Source organism: Scylla paramamosain, chromosome 18 (genome assembly GCF_035594125.1).
Source record: "Scylla paramamosain isolate STU-SP2022 chromosome 18, ASM3559412v1, whole genome shotgun sequence".
NCBI classification, from domain to species: domain Eukaryota; kingdom Metazoa; phylum Arthropoda; class Malacostraca; order Decapoda; family Portunidae; genus Scylla; species Scylla paramamosain.
In genome coordinates this window covers 14,172,150-14,192,149 of record NC_087168.1, presented here as the reverse complement: position 1 = coordinate 14,192,149, position 20,000 = coordinate 14,172,150, and the positions used below count along the sequence as shown (strand labels likewise).

The 20,000-nt window shown below is 38.5% G+C and overlaps 1 protein-coding gene across 1 annotated transcript in view; it reads right to left on the bottom strand.

Moving 5' to 3' along the window:
* LOC135109135 (myotrophin-like) overlaps positions 1–20,000 on the bottom strand; it is a 199,402-nt gene that overhangs the window by 156,978 nt on the left and 22,424 nt on the right. The window contains exon 2 of the mRNA XM_064020225.1: positions 1,778–1,808. The gene's annotated coding sequence lies outside the window, so the exon portion shown is untranslated. The remainder of the gene's footprint in view (positions 1–1,777; positions 1,809–20,000) is intronic.

Genomic DNA, 20,000 nt, shown 5'->3' with positions numbered 1-20,000 from the left:
CTTCCCTCCATTTTTCCCTTGAAGCTTCGTATCATCTATTTTTCTTTTTTTCCCTCTTTTCCTTCACTTTTCTGTAGCTACCGCCCCCCCCCCCTCTCTCTCTCTCTCTCTCTCTCTCTCTCTCTCTCTCTCTCTCTCTCTCTCTCTCTCTCTCTCTCTCTCTCTCTCTCACGCGCCGACCATCCCTCAACACCTGACTAACGCCAGTGCGCGCCGTCTGTCTCCGAGAAACACCAATCACACGAGACCGCCATGCCGACCTCACCCTCCTAATCACTTGACTTGACGACAGAGAGAGAGAGAGAGAGAGAGAGAGAGAGAGAGAGAGAGAGAGAGAGAGAGAGAGAGAGAGAGAGAGAGAGAGAGAGAGAGAGAGAGAGAGAGAGAGAGAGAGAGAGAGAGAGAGAGAGAGAGAGAGAGAGAGAATGTATCAAGGGAACAGTGAGGAGGCCAAGGAAGGAAGGAAAGAAGGAATAATAAGAAGCTACGGGAGTAAAGAAAAGGAAAAGGTAAAGGGAATGAGGGAAATACAGGAAATAAAGCAAGATGAAAGGAATGATGAGGAAGAAATAGAAGGAATGAGTGAGAAAGTAAAACAGGGAGGGAGAATATGAGGTAAATTAAGATTAAGAACACGTAAGGAATGATTAGCAAGTGATGAAGGAAGAGGAGGAGGAATGAGTGAAGAAAATAGAACAGGATAAGTGAAAGTGATATAAACTTGGAAGAACAAGGAGCTGTGAGGAATAACGGAGAAGGAAGAGGAGGAATGAGAGAAGATAGCAGAGAGGAGATAGCAGAGTAGGATGAGTGAGAATGATGTAAACTGGGAGGAACAAGAAGCTGTGAGGAATAATGGAGAAGGAGGAGGTGAAGGAAGAGATTAGTGAGATACGTAGGTGGAGGAGAAATTACAGACTGAGAAAGTTATCGAATACATTACGTAGCTTCTGCCGACTAATGCATTACGCTCAGCAAGTAATTAGGTCTGGCGCACATCGGTGTTTCGACTTTGGGGCAACAAGTCAAGTGGTACGTGAAGAATGACTTGATCGATCAGCTCGCATCTCTCCTCTGCTCCTCTGTTCGCTTCTGGCGAAATTCCCCCCGAGAGATTCGCCTCCACGTTAATCACGCCTCGGATTCACATAAAGTAATTCACCAACATGATCAATTCGCAACATAACCTAACTTAATCAAACCAGACCTAACCCAACTTAACCTGACCTGACCTAGCCTAATAACTGACCAAACCTAATCTAACGTGACATAACATAACAAGATTCATCACTGAGTAGTTATTTCTATGGGAAGCTGTAAGGGCGATTATACAGGAGTGTTTATGCAAGCGAATTTAAGGTGTAACATTCTATCCTCGTCTCATTCAAGTCGGTGATGTCTTTATGGATAACAGGTAGACTTTTCAAGGGTTAAATGGTTTGAGTAGTTATGTAAACGAAAGAAACGGACATAAATAAAAATCCCACCATGGAAACCGTCAGAAAGATTTAACGTAGAATTACAATATATTAAGCGTAAATGGAAACATATATTATAGACAAGATATATAATATTCTATGGTAAATACCACTCACATTTCAATATATATTTGAAGATGAAGCACATAACAGTACATAGTAGTAATAGAAACTAATATCTAAAGTCAATCAAGCAAAATACAAGTGATAATTCGTAAATGACCATCCCTATGTAGAGGAAACCTTTCATACATGTCAGACACCTTCTGTCAACATATCTGCTGCAGGAGCGTACTCACGTAATGGACGAGGAGACGTTCCTTCGGTAACCTGTAGAAAAAAACAAAGACGATTATAGAGAATACCGTAATAAAAAGATCATAATAATAACAAACTGAATAATTATTTAATAAAGACGTGATATCAAAGCATAAATCAATGAGGTTGGAATAAAGCAGAGCTAAAATTGCAAATGTAACATGAAAAAAAATGTCAAAAGAATAATAAAAAAAATTTAAACTAAGAAAGTAAAAAAAAGCAACCTAATCATGAAAAATGTAGACAACAAATCAAGTAAATAAATAAATAGGAAATAAAATACACAGTAAAAAATAAATAAATAAATGAAAAATAAAACAATAAAATAAAATAAAAAACGACAGAAAAAAATGAAAAGAAAACAAAGTAATTAGGAAAGAGGAGGAAAATAAACACAAATTAGGGATTTCCACAAAATTTCTACTTAAAAATACGAAAGAAAAAATAAAAAAAAAATAGGAAATTAATACAAAAATATGTAATCAAGAAATAAAAAAAGAGTAACACACAAATATACATAAATAAAAGTAAAAAAATTCCACAAACCTGCTATTCAAGAAAAATACGAAACATTAAAAAAATAAAAAATAAATAAAAAAAAATACAATAAAAAAGGTAATTCGGAAAGAGAAGATAAAAATATGAGTCTAACACACACACACACACACACACACACACACACACACACACACACACACACACACACACACACACACACACACACACACAAGTTAGGGAATTCCACAAACTTGCTACTCAAAAAAAAAAAGTAATTAGCAAAAAGGAACAACAACAAGACAAAACACACACACACACACACACACACACACACACACACACACACACACACACACACACACACACACACACACACACACACACACAAGTTAGAAATTGCCACAAACTTGCTACTTAAAAAAAAAAAAAAACATTCCAACCGCAACTTTTGGCGCAACAGGAGGTAACAGCATCAGGTAACACGCCACGACTTTTGGTGTCGCGTCACACATCGCTGTCAACAATTATAGAGCACCCTCACAGAAACCAAATTAATATGATACCCATTACTTGTGAAACCCAATAACGCTTCAAATACTTATACTCAGCAAGGATGTGTGTGTGTGTGTGTGTGTGTGTGTGTGTGTGTGTGTGTGTGTGAGAGAGAGAGAGAGAGAGAGAGAGAGAGAGAGAGAGAGAGAGAGAGAGAGAGAGAGAGAGAGAGAGAGAGAGAGAGAGAGAGAGAGAGAGAGAGAGAGAGAGAGAGAGAGAGAGAGAGAGAGAGAGAGAGAGAGAGAGAGAGAGAGAGAGACCTGGCAATAATGTTAGTTTGTTTTTATTTGTGAATGCATATCGAGAGAGAGAGAGAGAGAGAGAGAGAGAGAGAGAGAGAGAGAGAGAGAGAGAGAGAGAGAGAGAGAGAGAGAGAGAGAGAGAGAACTTTTTGCTCCTAAATATTACGGAAAGAATATTACTCTTATTATATTTTACCGCTGTGTGTGTGTGTGTGTGTGTGTGTGTGTGTGTGTGTGTGTGTGTGTGTGTGTGTGTGTATACCAGTGACCTTCAACTCGCATATGCAAACATTTGTCACTTTCGCACGCTCATATTCACATCCCCCATTAAAAAAAAAAAAAAAAAAAAAAAAAAAAAAAAGAGCGGTCATTGACAACACCAAATTTAGGCGTCGAATATTTTTGCCGGCAGATTACAATTTTAACCTCAATGAACGAACACACACACACACACACACACACACACACACACACACACACACACACACACACACACACACACACCGTGAATAAAAACAAAGTAATACCAGTGTTTCGTTGTAATATGACTAGAATTTCCACGTGTCATTATGAAAGAGAATGCTAATATCAGACACCACATTACTGAGTACAAGCTGCATATTCATATTATCTAGGATGCGTAGGTGAGGATGAGAAAACCAGGAATCGATAAAAAGAAGGAGAGAGAGAAAAAAAAAAACAGTTGAGGGAAGAAGATCGAAGAGAAGACAGAGTGAGATGGAGGAATGAAAGTGTGATATAACATCAAAGGGTGGGAGTCACAGAGGAAGATGCAAGGGATGGAAACAACTGGAGGAGACTCGTACATGGCGCCAAGCAGTCACTCTAGAGAAAGTTCGAAAGGAGATGGTGAAGGCGAGGCAGATGGACTCAATAGGAAGACTGAAGAGAAGATTTGTGGATTCACTTTGAGACTGTCATCTTCAGTTGTTAGTGTCGGGTCATTGGGGAGCTTTAAAGATTATATACATTTATGGATTTGGATTACAGATGGAAATAGGAAGGTATGTTTCATGTAGAGAGACAGAGACTGCCACGTGTAGGCCTAGTGGTGGTCTGCAGTTTCCCTTATTTTCTGATGTTTTATTTTTGCCGTTTTTGTTTTGTTTTGTTTTGTTTTGTTGTCCTTGCCCAATACCTATCTTGCAATATATTAACATAATAAATAAAATAAATAAATAAATGAAGGGAGGAAATGCGGGTGATAGATGTGATAGAAAACGGAATTAAGGTGGAAACAAGTGATTTGCTGTGGCGACCCGTAACAGGAGCAGCGGAAAACGGGATACAGTTTACAGCAATAATGCATGAAATATGATTAACTGACAGATCGATGGCGCGGCAACACTGCAGTCATACGGTGCCGTCCATGACAGACAGACAAAATATTACGAATGAGAATTGAAAGATGAACGAGTAAGGAGGAGAAAAAAAAAAAAAAAAAAAAAAACGTAACTAGAAATTGAGGTAATATTGTGAACTAGACTGACTAATACGATACACGAGTAGATGATTAGAGTAAGAAAATAAGGAATAGTATACACACACCAAAAAAAAGGATAAATAAATAAAAAAATACCACCACCACCACCACCACCACCACCTAAGCCAAAATCCGTCCTAACCAGCGCACCGCCACAAACACCAGGGGACATTCCACCCAAGGCCACCCCTCTCCCTTGCCCCATAAAAGGCGGGATGCGCGGAAGAAGAGCAACACCCAGATACAGGAAGGGAAAACACAATCAGCTTTAGGACAGTCATAGCGCATCTCTGTCCGCTGACCACAGAGGCAATGGAGAGAGAGAGAGAGAGAGAGAGAGAGAGAGAGAGAGAGAGAGAGAGAGAGAGAGAGAGAGAGAGAGAGAGAGAGAGAGAGAGAGAGAGAGAGAGAGAGAGAGAGAGAGAGAGAGAGAGAGAGAGAGAGAGAGAGAGAGAGAGAGAGAGAGAGAGAGAGAGAGAGAGAGAGAGAGAGAGAGAGAGAGAATGGAGACATAAGGAGAAACAGGAAGACAGGAAAAGACAGAGAAACACAAGCGGACACAGAGAAACACAAGGATACACAGAGACAACACAAGGACAGAGAGAGACAGAGGAGTGGTGGCTGGCGTCCTCTTCTCTTACAAGCGGACGTTAATTAAAGAACAAAGGACGAAGAACTGAGGGAATGTGGGAATGCTAAGAGAGGCCATCGCTCATTCTGGACGCCATCAACACCACATGCGGCGTCTTGATATTCCGCGGGTGGTGTTACTGCGGCCACCACCACTACCACCACCACTGCCATTACTATCATCATTAATATCAACATCACAACGTATTAAGATCATCGCTTGTCAGGATTATTAGCAATGTTACCACCTTGACGACTATTATGTCTATTAATATTGTAACTTCTAGCTCAGCCATTCAGTTCAAGCCTTCATCATCACTACTGCCACTTTTAGTCATGTTTTGGTTCCTGTTTCTCAAAGGTTTTCCAGAAGTCTGCGAACATTTTGGAAACATTTGAGAAAGTTTGTATGGATGGATGGCTGAGTGGATGGATGAATGAATGAATGAATGAATGAATGTATGAATGAATGAATGAATGAATGAATGGATGGGAGAGTGGCTAAATGGATGAGTGGATGGATGGATGAATGAATAAATGAATGAATGAATGAATGAATGAATGAATGAATGAATGAATGGATGGCTGGATGGATGGATGGATGAATGAGTGGTTGGAAGATTGGATACATGGATGAATGAACCGATGGGTAAGTGCTTCGAAACTTCCCCAAAATGCTTCTCAAATGACTGCCAAATATATGGAAAACTGTGTGAACCCAGCAGGTCTACACGTTGCAGTCGCTGAATAGAAGTAAGCATATCTGAACCCACTTTATCATCCCTAACATTCAAAGGCATCTAGTATTCACTCTTTTATAATTCAAAATGACACTAACTTTTACAATATCTCTCCAGCGCCAATAAGGAAACTTTCGACTATTTCATCACTCATATTAATACGTTCATGGTCATTCACTATTACACTTCTGAGGATACCAATACTATTTTTTTTTTTTTCGTTTCAATCCAACACTAATAAAATCTTGGACAATTTACACGTTTGATTCAATACTACAATTCCACCGCTCACCGCAACCCTTACAATTTCACACGCCAATCAGCTTTAGGAATATTCACCCTCACACACTTCCAGGCTCTTAATGCTCTCATCCTATTAATGTTTCCCAGAATTCACTTAGTCACTCACTCCAACATTTATACAATATTCAAAATTCACACTCCCTCCTCTCGTCTCTCTGTCTCTCTCCCTCGCTTTCTCGGTGTTACCTGCCACAATGTTATCTATAAAACAAGGTTAAATAAAAGTTTTTTTTTGTGTGTGTGGGTGTGTTTGAGAGAGAGAGAGAGAGAGAGAGAGAGAGAGAGAGAGAGAGAGAGAGAGAGAGAGAGAGAGAGAGAGAGAGAGAGAGCAGACAGAACAGTGATATAAGATGCTGAGCTCTCTCTCTCTCTCTCTCTCTCTCTCTCTCTCTCTCTCTCTCTCTCTCTCTCTCTCTCTCTCTCTCTCTCTCTCTCTCTCTCTCTCTCTCTCTCTCTCTCTCCAGCAGTAATAATGGATAATATTCATAAATCATCAATATTAACAATAGTCACATTCATAATCAACAGATAATAAGCATAAACGCGCGTGGCTAAATAAAGGTTTACAATAACAATCAAATTACGAGAGAGAGAGAGAGAGAGAGAGAGAGAGAGAGAGAGAGAGAGAGAGAGAGAGAGAGAGAGAGAGAGAGAGAGAGAGAGAGAGAGAGAGAGAGAGAGAACCAAACAGTATCTAAAACTTAAAAGAAAAAAAAACACCACATTTACATAACTTAGACACACACACACACACACACACACACACACACACACACACACACACACACACACACACACACACACACGGAATACATAAACATTTCATGGACTACATTTCTTTTATAGACACAAGCACTTAATTTCCAAGAACCATAAACCATAAGAGGATAAACTGGAGCATCAATCATCATAAAAATAAAACAATTAAGAACCATAACACGTAGACCTAATAAAAGCACACACACACACACACACACACACACACACGATAGACTGACAGTATGGGTGTCGTAAGTGTTCCAGACTATACTACATCAAAAGTTTTCTAATTGTTTATTCGCTTATGACTCCCAAATAGCTCTTCACTAATAGCAGACTTAATACATGACCATAATTGTATTGGTGGTGAAATTAGCGTCTTCCTGTTGAGGTTTTGTGTCCCTTAAATACCTTCTCCGGGAAACTTGAGGTAGGATAAAGTTTCATTTGACAATCTGGAGCTACATTTTGATACCACACCCAGATTTTATGTGTTCAGAGTTTATTTTGCCCATTATATACATTCATACATACAGACATACAAAAAGACAGGTGGACACTTATGCCTGTCAGTACTGTGTATGAGGAACAGACAGACAGACAGACAAACAAACAGACACAGACACATCAGGCTAAAATCTGAGGAACGCGACTAACCACACATGAAAACTGAACTTCATTTTATGAGAGAGTGAGAAAGTCGTCACGTTTCCCGGAAGGTGTGCGCGGTAATGGAGGTAAAGTAAGGCAGGTAAGTAAATCTCGTGGCTCAGGGTAGTATATTCCTCCGTGATTAACCTCAAGGACGCCCTACATTAGCACCACGAGTATATTAGCGGCTCCGGTCCACCACTCGCGTGAGGAGGGCTGCCTCGTGGTTTCCATTATTTTACTCGAGGGAGAGGTTAAAGCTGGGAATATCGCCTCACCTTTCTCTCTCTCTCTCTCTCTCTCTCTCTCTCTCTCTCTCTCTCTCTCTGGAAATTCCACACAATATGATATTCCCCAAACTTAACTAACCTAACCTAACTTAATCTAACTTACCTTAAACTAGTCTAACCTAACCTAATCTACCTTCCCCAAACCTAATCAATACGAGTGAATAAACAATGAGGCCTACAGACAATGAGAGGTCAGTAACAGACATGGATAGACAGATGGACTGTTAGAGACTCTAGATCAAATTAGACGTCACGAATGAATGCAATTACGTTTCTCTAGTTTACAAGCACCAAATTCACCACGTTTTCCCTTTACAAACCACACACATCAACATCACCACAAACACCACCACATCACTACAAACATCATCACCACCACCTTCACCAAACCATATCACCACAAACACCACCACAACACAACAAACCACACGCATCATCATCACCACCATCACCACCAACACCATCACAACTCTATACAAAACACACACATCACCATCACCATCACCATCACCACCAATACACCATATCACCACAAACACCACCACAATCCCCTTGCATAAAACAGTGACTTGGCTTCGTAAAACACACAGCATGACTCTAATACCACACACACACACACACACACACACACACACACACACACACACACACACACACACACACACACACACACACACACACACAAAGGCACATCCCGTACTATGCATTATACATTATTGCATCATAGCACTGTGTTAACGAGGAGATAATGAAGGGCAGGAGGGAGGAAAAGTGAGAGGGGAAAATACCTTTCGTGTGTAGCTTTTCTTGTGCTTTTCTTTTATATTCAGTGATGGCTCAGGGAGGAGGATGAGAGGCTGCGTGAAAAAAGAGATTAATGGTGTGTAGAAAATAATGGAGTGCTTGGAAATGAGAGGATATTACGACGAAAGAGAAAGAGAGAGAGAGAGAGAGAGAGAGAGAGAGAGAGAGAGAGAGAGAGAGAGAGAGAGAGAGAGAGAGAGAGAGAGAGAGAGAGAGAGAGAGAGAGAGAGAGAGAGAGAGAGAGAGAGAGATGAATATGAATACAGAATTATACACATGAAAACTAAAATACCAAGATAAATAAGAATAGCAATTATAACTCTCTCTCTCTCTCTCTCTCTCTCTCTCTCTCTCTCTCTCTCTCTCTCTCTCTCTCTCTCTCTCTCTCTCTCTCTCTCTCTCTCTCTCTGTGTGTGTGTGTGTGTGTGTGTGTGTGTGTGTGTGTGTGTGTGTGTGTGTGTGTGTGTGTGTGTGTGTGTGTGTGTGTGTGTGTGTGTGTGTGTGCGTGAGTGCGCGCGTATGGTCAGTGTTGATACTGTATAATATATTCCTCCTCCTCTTCCTCCTCCTCCTCTTCCTCTTCATATTACACATTTTCAATACTCTTCCTCTCCTCTTCCTCCTCCTCCTCCTTCTCTTCATATTACACATTTCTATATTCTTCCTCCTCTCCTCCTTCCTCCTCCTCCTCCTCTTCCTCCTCTTCCCCCTCGTCCTCTTGCCTCCTTCCACATATTGTTTATCGTTCCTCTTTCTTTATAATTTCTTCCTTTTTTATCAATCTCCTTCTCTTCCACTCTTTCTATTTTTCGCGGTTTCCTTTCTTAGCAGGAGAAAGTTGAGAATTTTATATATTTTCAGTTTCTTCCTTTCATTCGCTACTATTTTTCTTGCTTTTTTCTTTCTTTCTCTTATTAAACTTTCCATTTTCTTCTGTCACAATTTCGGGTCTTTCTTGTTTTCGTCGTCTTATTCCTGACTTTCTCATCTCTTTCTCCTCTTCTTCCTTCTCATCTCTTCTTTCATTTTCTTGTTTCTCTTATTAATATCACTTCTTCCTCTTTCACTCCTTGTCATGTTCTGTATTCTTCATCTTGTTCCTCCCTCCCTCTTCCTCCTCCTCATCTTCCCTCTACCTTCTCCTTCTTCCCTTCTTTTATTCATCTTCCTTTATTTCGTATCTATTATCACCTCTTCTTCCACTTTATCTTCTTATTTTCCTATTCTATGCGTTCTTCCTTACTTTTTTCCTATCTCCTCTTCCTCGTTCTTTTCTCTTTCCCCTTCTCTCCTTAACTTCTTTGCTTGATTTTTTTCTTTTCTTCTTATTCTTCGTGTTATTCCTTACTTTCTTCCTCTGTCCTGTTCTCTTTTCCTTCTGTCCTTCCTTCCCTCCTTCTCACTTTTCCTTCTTTCTGCAACTGATATTATTGCTCTTTTCTTTCTTCTTCTCATTCTTCCTACTCTTCTTGTTCTTCCTCACTTATTTTTCTTCCTCCTCCTCCTCCTCTTCCTTTCTTTCTCCTTCTCACTTTCTTTCTTTCTTTCTGCAACTGATATCATTGCTCTTTTCTCTCTTCTTCTCATTCTTACTACTCTTCTTGTTTCTCTTCATTTATTTTCTTCCTACTCCTCTTCCTCTTCCTTTCTTTCTCCACCTTACTTTCTTTCCTTCTTTCTGCAACTGATATCATCGCTTTATTTTTTTCTGTCTCTCTCCTTTTCATTCTTCCTATTCTGTGTCTTCCTCCTCACTTCCTCTCTTTCTCCTCCTCACTTTCTTTCCTTCTTTCTGCAACTGATACCATCGTTTTTTTCTCTCTCTCTTCTTCTCATTCTTCCTATTCTGCGTCTTCTTCCTCACTTCTTTCTCCTCCTTCTCCTCTTCTTCTTCTTCCTCCTCCTCCTCACAGCTGCGCCAGACACGTTACCCTCGACCGGAAAAAGTATTGCTTCAAACCTCAAAGTGAAGTTGGGCAACCGGAGAAATTTTTGACGTAAGTGAAGCTGGCAACCGGGAGGAGGAGGAGGAGGAGGAGGAGGAGGAGGAGGAGGAGGAGGAGGAGGAGGAGGAGGAGGAGGAGGAGGAGAAACATAGAACAGATGAGAAACGGTCATAATGGCGTAGAAAATAAACTAAATGATGAATGAAGCAATGTTAAAAATATGTAAGTTATTGAGGAGGAAGGAGGAGGAGGAGGAGGAGGAGGAGGGTCAGTCAATAAGAACGAACAAGAGACTGAACAGCAAAGAAAACGGAAAAAAAAACGTGTTCTAGAAATTAACTGAATGTAAGATAAAGAAATATTTAAATTCGTGCAAAGATACATGAAAGTGAAAAAGGAGGAACAATGGGCAAAATAAGAGATATGCAGCAGAGAAAGAAAAATAACTGAATGACAGGAATAAAACGGCTTAAAAAATGACTAACTGAAGAATTAAGACATGACAGATTAAAAAGAACAGATATAAATGAAACTGAGGAAAACAACGAAGAGAAAGAAGAGAAACATACACATTAGAATAAAGAATAGGATACAAATGAGAAAAAGAAAAAAACAATAAATATTAGAAAGGAAACACAGGAAAAAAGTATATAATGAAAAATAAAACTAAATAAATAAAAAAAATAACAGGAAAAATACTATATAGAAGAGGAAGAATAATAAATAAAAGTAATAAAAAAATTAACTGAATGATAAATGAAGAAATATTTGTAACGTGGTGAAAAGATATCAGTGGATTCTGTGAAGGCCAGTGAAGGTGAAAGAAAGAAATATATGAGGATTACACACATTTCACATAAATAATTACGTAGAGATTTATTCAGGCATGTAGAAAATGATGCGTATGAACACACACACACACACACACACACACACACACACACACACACACACACACACACACACAAAACGAGATGATGAAATACATACAAAAAACATCATAAATTTAACAAGAATGACCTCTCCCAGTTTGACAAGGATTAATATTTCAAGAGAACAAATAAATAAAAAGGTACATGGTAAAAAAAAAAAATAATAAGGGAAAGAAAACGTAAAATAAAAATAAATATAACCTTGTACGACATAAAGGGAGAAAAAAAAAATAATATTCCACTATTTTGATTAATTTTATTCATAGATTATTTGCTGAGTTTACGAAAACGAAAAATATAAGTAACAATAACGAGAGAGAGAGAGAGAGAGAGAGAGAGAGAGAGAGAGAGAGAGAGAGAGAGAGAGAGAGAGAGAGAGAGAGAGAGAGAGAGAGAGAGAGAGAGAGAGAGAGAGATGGGGGGGTGCTGGAAAGTGAAAAGAAATACACTCAGTGATTTGAAAGAACGACTCAGAAGTAAAGTTTTGTCTTCCTCGACAGAAAACACAAAGAATTCTCGCGAGAAGTGACCAAAATGCAGCCTGGCGAGAGAGAGAGAGAGAGAGAGAGAGAGAGAGAGAGAGAGAGAGAGAGAGAGAGAGAGAGAGAGAGAGAGAGAGAGAGAGAGAGAGAGAGAGAGAGATAATATAGATAGGGCTGTCAGATAGATATACCAGATAGATAAGTAGATCTAATACACAATGCAAACTGAGAGATAAATAAAAAGGAAAAAAAAAACAATAAAAAAGAAGAAGAAAATAAGTGAAGCGAGAAATTTGACCTGAAAAGTCCACGAAGAAATCATGTTGACAAATACAATACACACACACACACACACACACACACACACACACACACACAGTTCTACCTTCTTATACAATGGAATATTTTGCTCTTCACCACCACCACCACCACCACCACCACCACCGGTAAAGTTTTCAAGATGGATTTTCGGGTACAAAGTTCTTTTTACAGTTTTTCTTGGCAATGACAGCTGTCGGGTGTGGCTTTTAGGGATCTTTTCGAAAACCGTTCACATTTAAATCTTTTCCTGCTGGTCAGCGTTATTTATGGTTTCTTTTTTTTATCCACCTATATATTTAGTCTCAGGGTATTAATCTGTATTTTCTGTAATTTTATTTATTTATTTATTTATTTTACTTTTTACGTACTTCTAACGGCCATCTGTATTTTTTCTTCTTTTTTTTTATTCGTAATTATTTTTTATTTGTTGTGCTTATATTTTTCGTGCTTTTTTAGGGTAATTTTTGGATGTTAATCTGTATTTTTTTTTTTTTCTAATTCGAGAGTATTCAAGATTTTTTGCCTTGTTTTGTTTTCATTCTCACGTACTTTTTATTGGTCCATTTTCGATACTAATCTATATTTTTCGTGTTTCTTTAATTCATAAGTATTCGCTTTTTTTTTTTTTAACTAAGGTATCTTTTTTTACTTGTCCAGTTATTATTCAGTGAAATATTGCTTTGTATTTCTACGTATTTGAATTAAAACATTCCAATTAAATATTTTCCATTCTAATCAAGTGTACATGCTCTGTGTTTCTTCATTCTTCTTCTTCATTTTTTTCATTATTCTTCATAACAAGTATGCCTAACTTATTTATTTATTCATTCATTCATTCATTCATTCATTCATTCATTCAGCCTTTCCGTTTCATCAAGTGAATCTGGTTATTTCCTATTTGTTTCTTTATTCAGTCACTCTTTTCACCAAATGTATCTGACTTATACACCTATTTCTTTCTTTATTCATTTATTTATATTCATGCATTCATTCACTTTGTCATGCCTACGTGACTGAATTATTTCTCCACTTGTTTGTTTATTTATCAGTTCACCGAATCACTCCTTTTAACCGAACACGTCTGGCTGAGCTGGAATTCGTCAGTGAATGTATCAGTTTCGGCCATACATTATTTAAGCTGACTTCCAGAAACTTTCAATATACGTTCCCCCCCTTTTTTTCCCCTATTACTGGCTGGACAGATTAAATTTATAAACATTTACATATAATCACTCCCTCTCGTTACTGCAAACCGCTTTAAATAATGCTGAAATAAAACCTGGAATACATTATAAAAAAAAAAAAGAGAGAGAGAAATATGTGCAGCACTTACGAACATAAAGCCATATTAATAGTCTATGAAAAACACTTTAATATAACATTTAACATTCTTTACTGTAATATAGCTTACGGGAGACTCGTGCGAGGCTGGAGGAAGGATTTGGATGAAAGGATAGGAAGGGGGATGAGAAGACATGAGAGTAAGGAAGGGGAGACGAGAAGAAAGGAGAAGTGAGGGATTTGAAAGGACACGAGAGAAGAGGAGAGAAAAAGAGGGGAGAGGAGCGAAGGGGAAGGGTCTGTATGAAAGGATAGGAAGGGGAAGAAAAGGGAGAGGAGATGAGGGTAAGGAAAGGGAGAAAAAGAAGAAAGGAAAGGTAGGGAGAGGATCTGAGAGGACGTGTGGAGAAAGGAAGAGGAAAACAGGAGGGGATGGTAGGGAATGGGAAGGGAAAGGGAAGAGGAAACAGGGAAAGTTGATGGCAAAAGGGAAGGAAAAAAATGGAAAATAAAGGGAAAGAAAACACGATTAAGAAGAAAAGAAGGAGGAAAATGAAAAAAGATGGAACATAAAGGAAAGGGAAAGAAAAAAAAACGAAGAGAATGAGAACGGAAGAAGAGAGAAATTGAAAAAAAAATATAAGGGAAAAAAATAAAATCAAGGGAATAGAAAAAAAAGTTACGAATAAGAAAAGAAAGATCTAAAAAGAATGAAATTGAGAGCATGAAGAAAAAAGGAAGGAAGGAAGGAAGGAAGGAAGGGAAGAGAAAAAGAAAGATGAGAAACAGGGAACAGGATGAAAACCAAAAGGAAGGAGAGGGAAATCAAACACCAATATAAAGAATGAAAAAACGCAAAGAAATGCAAAAAAAAAAAAAAAAAAGCAAACGAAATTGAGAAACGAAATTAAGACGGAGTGAAAAGGATTAAGACACGAGAAAGAATGGAAAGAAAAGGAAAAAGGGAGATAAATTATTTGAGAAAACTGATAATGGTTAAGTATTAGTGGTGCCGGTTGGTAATGGTAGTTAAAGTCATTAATCATTAATACTGACCACCACTGACCATAATTGCTCATAATGTATATATTTTGATGTTGGTTTTCATTACCTGGGTGTCTAGAGTGTATCTGTGTTATTATCGTCTTTCTATTGTGACAGATGGGGGAATTCTTTGAGATAAAACCTGGGAAGAAGGTGAACCTCTGAATCTTCATTACCGAAGTGAAGGAAATGAAGAGAAAATGGATTAGCAGAAAATACAAAAAGAGGAAAAAATGAAAGAAAGAGAACAAATGGAAGTAAACAGAAAAAAAGAAAAAAATAGGAGACGAAAAAGAAGAAAAGAGATTACTTCTTAAACCAAATTAGATGAAACAAGAAAGAAAAAAGGAAACTACAGGGGGTAAAAGAGAAATAAAGATGAAGACAAGAAAGCAGGACAGGACAGAGAAATAAACAGAGAAAACACACATACACACACACACACAAAAAGAACACATAAAAAAAGCGAGGAAACAATTTATTCCCAAAAGGCAGAAGAAAACGGATGAAACGATAGACGAAAAAAAAAAAAAAAAAAAAACGGGATCAGAGAAAGAAAGAAAGAAAAAAAGATGCAGGGAAGGAAACAAGAGGAGACAGAGGGAGAGCAAAAGAGATAAGGAGAAGCAAAAATAGAGAATCCGACCAAAAGCAACATCACATTCCCAAAAGAGAGAAAGAACACGTACTATCTCGCTACCTTGAACGTTTGGAAAGGGTTAAAAAAAAAAAAGGATAAAAAAAAAACACAAGAGAAGGAAGAAGAAAAAAATGAGGGAGAGAGAACGAAACATAGGAAGAGAGGTCAGGTGAGGAGGGAAGGAGGGGAGGAGAGGGAAGGAAGGTAGAGGAAGAATAAAGGATTGGAGGAAAGATTTTAGTCCAGAGCCACTTAATCTTCGTTGAGGAAAGAATAAAAACCTGTCCATTTTCGGAGAAGAACACGTGAATGGAGGAGGAGGAGGAGGAGGAGGAGGAGGAGGAGGAGGAGGAGGAGGAGGAGGAGGAGGAGGAGGAGGAGGAGGAGGAGTAAGGGTGGAGGGAAGGGAAGAAGTGGAGAAATGGAGGGAGAGAGAGATGGAGAAGTGGAAGAAGAGTGGAGCGAAGATGAGAGAGAAAATGCAAGACGATGTAGGAAGGGTTGTGAAAGAAAATGGAGGAAGGGAGGAAAGAAGAATAGAGAGAGGGAGAAAGGAAAATAAAGGCGGAGGAAGAGAGAGAGGGAGAGATGGAAAAATGAAAGAAGAATGGAGAGCAGAGAAGGATGAAGTGGAGGGAATATGAGAGAAAATGTAGGATGATGTAGGAAGGATTAAGAGAGAAAACGGAGGAAGAGGAAAGAAAGGAAAAAGGAATGGAGAGACGGATGAAGGAAGGATGAGAAAAGACAGAAATAAGAGAATGAAGGAAAGTGGAGAAAGGACTGATGGAAGAAACAGGAAGAATGGAGAGAAGGAAGGAGAAGAGAAGAATGAAAAGAAGACATAAATGGAAGGAAAGAAAATTTTAAAAGAACAAGAAAATTGATATAAAGAGTAAAAATGAAAACGAGAGAGAGAGAGAGAGAGAGAGAGAGAGAGAGAGAGAGAGAGAGAGAGAGAGAGAGAGAGAGAGAGAGAGAGAGAGAGAGAGAGAGAGAGAGAGACCAGACAATAATACGATAATAAAAACAAAACCATAACAAAACGAAAGAAAAAAAGAGAACGAAAGAAAAATAACAAACAAAAAACACAAAAAAGAAGGAAAACAAACCCAAATACAGAAAATAGCACAAGCATAACAAATAATAATAAGGAAAGGGGGAAGGAGGAAAGGAGGGAAAAGCAGGAAGGAAAGGCAACATGAGGGAGGAAGGAAGGGAGGGAGGGAGGGAGGGAGGGACATAAACACACTCCCTTCTGCTGCCTCGCGTGCGCCTCGACTCTTCATTAATGGATTTTGGTTGCCTTGTACCTGCCAGAATTTGGTTAAGAGGTGCACCCTTGTTCATATGTTACTCTGTGTGTGTGTGTGTGTGTGTGTGTGTGTGTGTGTGTGTGTGTGTGTGTGTGTGTGTGTGTGTGTGTGTGTGTGTGTGTGTGTAATAATAATAATAATAATAATAAACGGTTTATTATTTAGGCAGTTGACAAACTGAAAATGTACATAGGGGATGGGGAAAAACTTAACATTAATCCTAACGGTAAGACTAATCTAGGAGGGAAATACTATCGATTGATGGCTCGCACCAAGGTGGGAATCGCACTGAGTCTGTACCGGTGTGTGTGTGTGTGTGTGTGTGTGTGTGTGTGTGTGTGTGTGCGTTTTCTCTTTCATTGGCAAATATTTTCGAGAAAGTATGGTATGTAGATAGATAGATAGATAGATAGATAGATAGATAGATAGATAGATAGATAGGTAGACAGACAGACTGACAGATAGATAGGTAGGTTTAAGAAGGAAGGAAGGAAGGAAGGAAGGAAGGAAGGAAGGAAGGAAGGAAGGAAGGAAGGAAGGAAGGAAGGGAGGCAAGCAGGCAGGTAGGTAGGTAGGTAGGCAGATAGATAGATAGATAGATAGATAGATAGATAGATAGATAGATAGATAGATAGATAGACAGATAGACTGATTGATTGATTGAATGATTGATTGATTGACTGATTGACAGACAGACAGACAGACAGGAAGATAGATAGTCAGGCTTTACGACAAACAGACAACCATATATATATATATATATATATATATATATATATATATATATATATATATATATATATATATATATATATATATATATATATATATATATATATATATATATATATATATATATATATATATATATATATATATATATATACGTACATATATACATACATAAACTGATTAGATTCATAAAGACAGGAAAAACAGACTGAAACATACATACATACATACATACAGACAGACAGACAGAAAAATACAAAGGTGAATGAACAGATATTTCACTGACTACAAAAATATAACATAGGAAAGGAAATATTACAGTCACTGATATACATACATACATGCATACATACATACATACATACATACATACATACATACATACACCTTAACCTTTCATGCAGCCGTGTACACCTCAGTCACGCACACGTGTACTAAATAACTTGAATTTTTGCACATACATGACACGCAAACGTACACACACACACACGAGAGAGAGAGAGAGAGAGAGAGAGAGAGAGAGAGAGAGAGAGAGAGAGAGAGAGAGAGAGAGAGAGAGAGAGAGAGAGAGAGAGAGAGAGAGAGAGAGAGAGAGAGAAGAATATTTCCCACCCACTCATTATAAACAATCTGAGTCTCTCCATATATAAAACCCTTTCAATATTATTATCAAAAGTAGACCACTAGCATTTAATTTACGGCCGAGGGGAGAGAGAGAGAGAGAGAGAGAGAGAGAGAGAGAGAGAGAGAGAGAGAGAGAGAGAGAGAGAGAGAGAGAGAGAGAGAGAGAGAGAGAGAGTGGGCGTCCAGTAAACAAGGGCCTAACTAACGACATTGGCCAATAGGTAAACGTTACGTATAGAGTTAAGTACAGGTAGTAATGGGAGGGGAGGGGGGAGAGAAAGTTATGAATACTAAACGAGAAATATGCAAACTCTCTCTCTCTCTCTCTCTCTCTCTCTCTCTCTCTCTCTCTCTCTCTCTCTCTCTCTCTCTCTCTCTCTCTCTCTCTCTCTCTCGGTGGGGGAAATCTTGGTTGCCTGAAAACGATCGGTGGAAGAAGAAGAAGAAGAAGAAGAAGAAGAAGAAGAAGAAGAAGAAGAAGAAGAAGAAGAAGAAGAAGAAGAAGAAGAAGAAGAAGAAGAAGAAGAAGAAGAAGAAGAAGAAGAAGAAGAAGAAGAAGAAGAAGAAGAAGAAGAAGAAGAAGAAGAAGAAGAAGAAGAAGAAGAAGAAGAAGAAGAAGAAGAAGAAGAAGAAGAAGAAGAAGAAGAAGAAGAAGAAGAAGAAGAAGAAGAAGAAGAAGAAGAAGAAGAAGAAGAAGAAGAAGAAGAAGAAGAAGAAGAAGAAGAAGAAGAAGAAGAAGAAGAAGAAGAAGAAGAAGAAGAAGAAGAAGAAGAAGAAGAAGAAGAAGAAGAAGAAGAAGAAGAAGAAGAAGAAGAAGAAGAAGAAGAAGAAGAAGAAGAAGAAGAAGAAGAAGAAGAAGAAGAAGAAGAAGAAGAAGAAGAAGAAGAAGGTAGTAGTAGTAGTAGTAATAGTAGTAGTAGTAGTAGTAGTAGTAGTAGTAGTAGTAGTAGTAGTAGTAGTAGTAGTAGTAGTTGTTGTTGTTGTTGTTGTTGTTGTTGTTGTTGTTGTTGTTGTTGTTGTTGTTGTTGTTGTTGTTGTTGTTGTTGTACGGACGAAACCACAACTACTACGCTACGATAGTGACAAGATGAAAAAACAACAACAACAATACAACAAAACCAAATTGTTATACTAATGTGCTTTCTTCTCACCACTCTCCCACTACCACCTTCACCACCATGATCATCACCATCACCACCATTTAATTTTTCTTAACAGTATGTAAAATTCAAAACATTTAAGGTTTCATTGGCAGCTTCTTTCTTTCTTTCTTTCTTTCTCCCTTCCTTATTATTTTCTCGTCCTTATTCGTTCTTCCCTAATTCCTTCTTTTCTTTTTTTTATTCATTTTCCTTTTCTCTCTGTCTGCATTCCTCCTGTCTTGTCTCCTTTTCTCTTCCTTCCCTTCATCTGCACAGTCTTCTAACCTTCCCTCCCTGATGCCTTCTTTTCCTCTTCCCTTTTATTAATTTTCCCTCCTTCTTTGCCTGACGTCCTTTCTTCCTTTCCCTTCCTTCTTCTCATCTTCCAACTCTTTACCCTTCCTTCCCTTCCCTCTCTTCTCTTTTTTATTATTTTCCCTCCTTTCTCAGTCTGCCTTCCTTATTTCTCCCTTTCTTTTTTTTTCCTTCTATTTCCTTGCTCTTTTAGCTTTCCTTCCATCTTTCCCTGCCTTTCCTTTCCTCTCCTCATTTTTTCCCTTTTTCCTCCCTCTGCATGCCTTCCTCCTTTCCTTCTTTCCTTCTATTTCCTTTTTTTATTTTCCCCTCCACCTTTCCTTTCCACCCCTCTCCCTTTCTCTTACCTGCCTTCACCTGCCACGATTATTCCCACTTTTTTTCCTCCTTCCTGCCTCCTCCTACTCCTTTATCACCTCCACTTTCCCTCCTCACTTAGCTAAATGGCCCTTAATA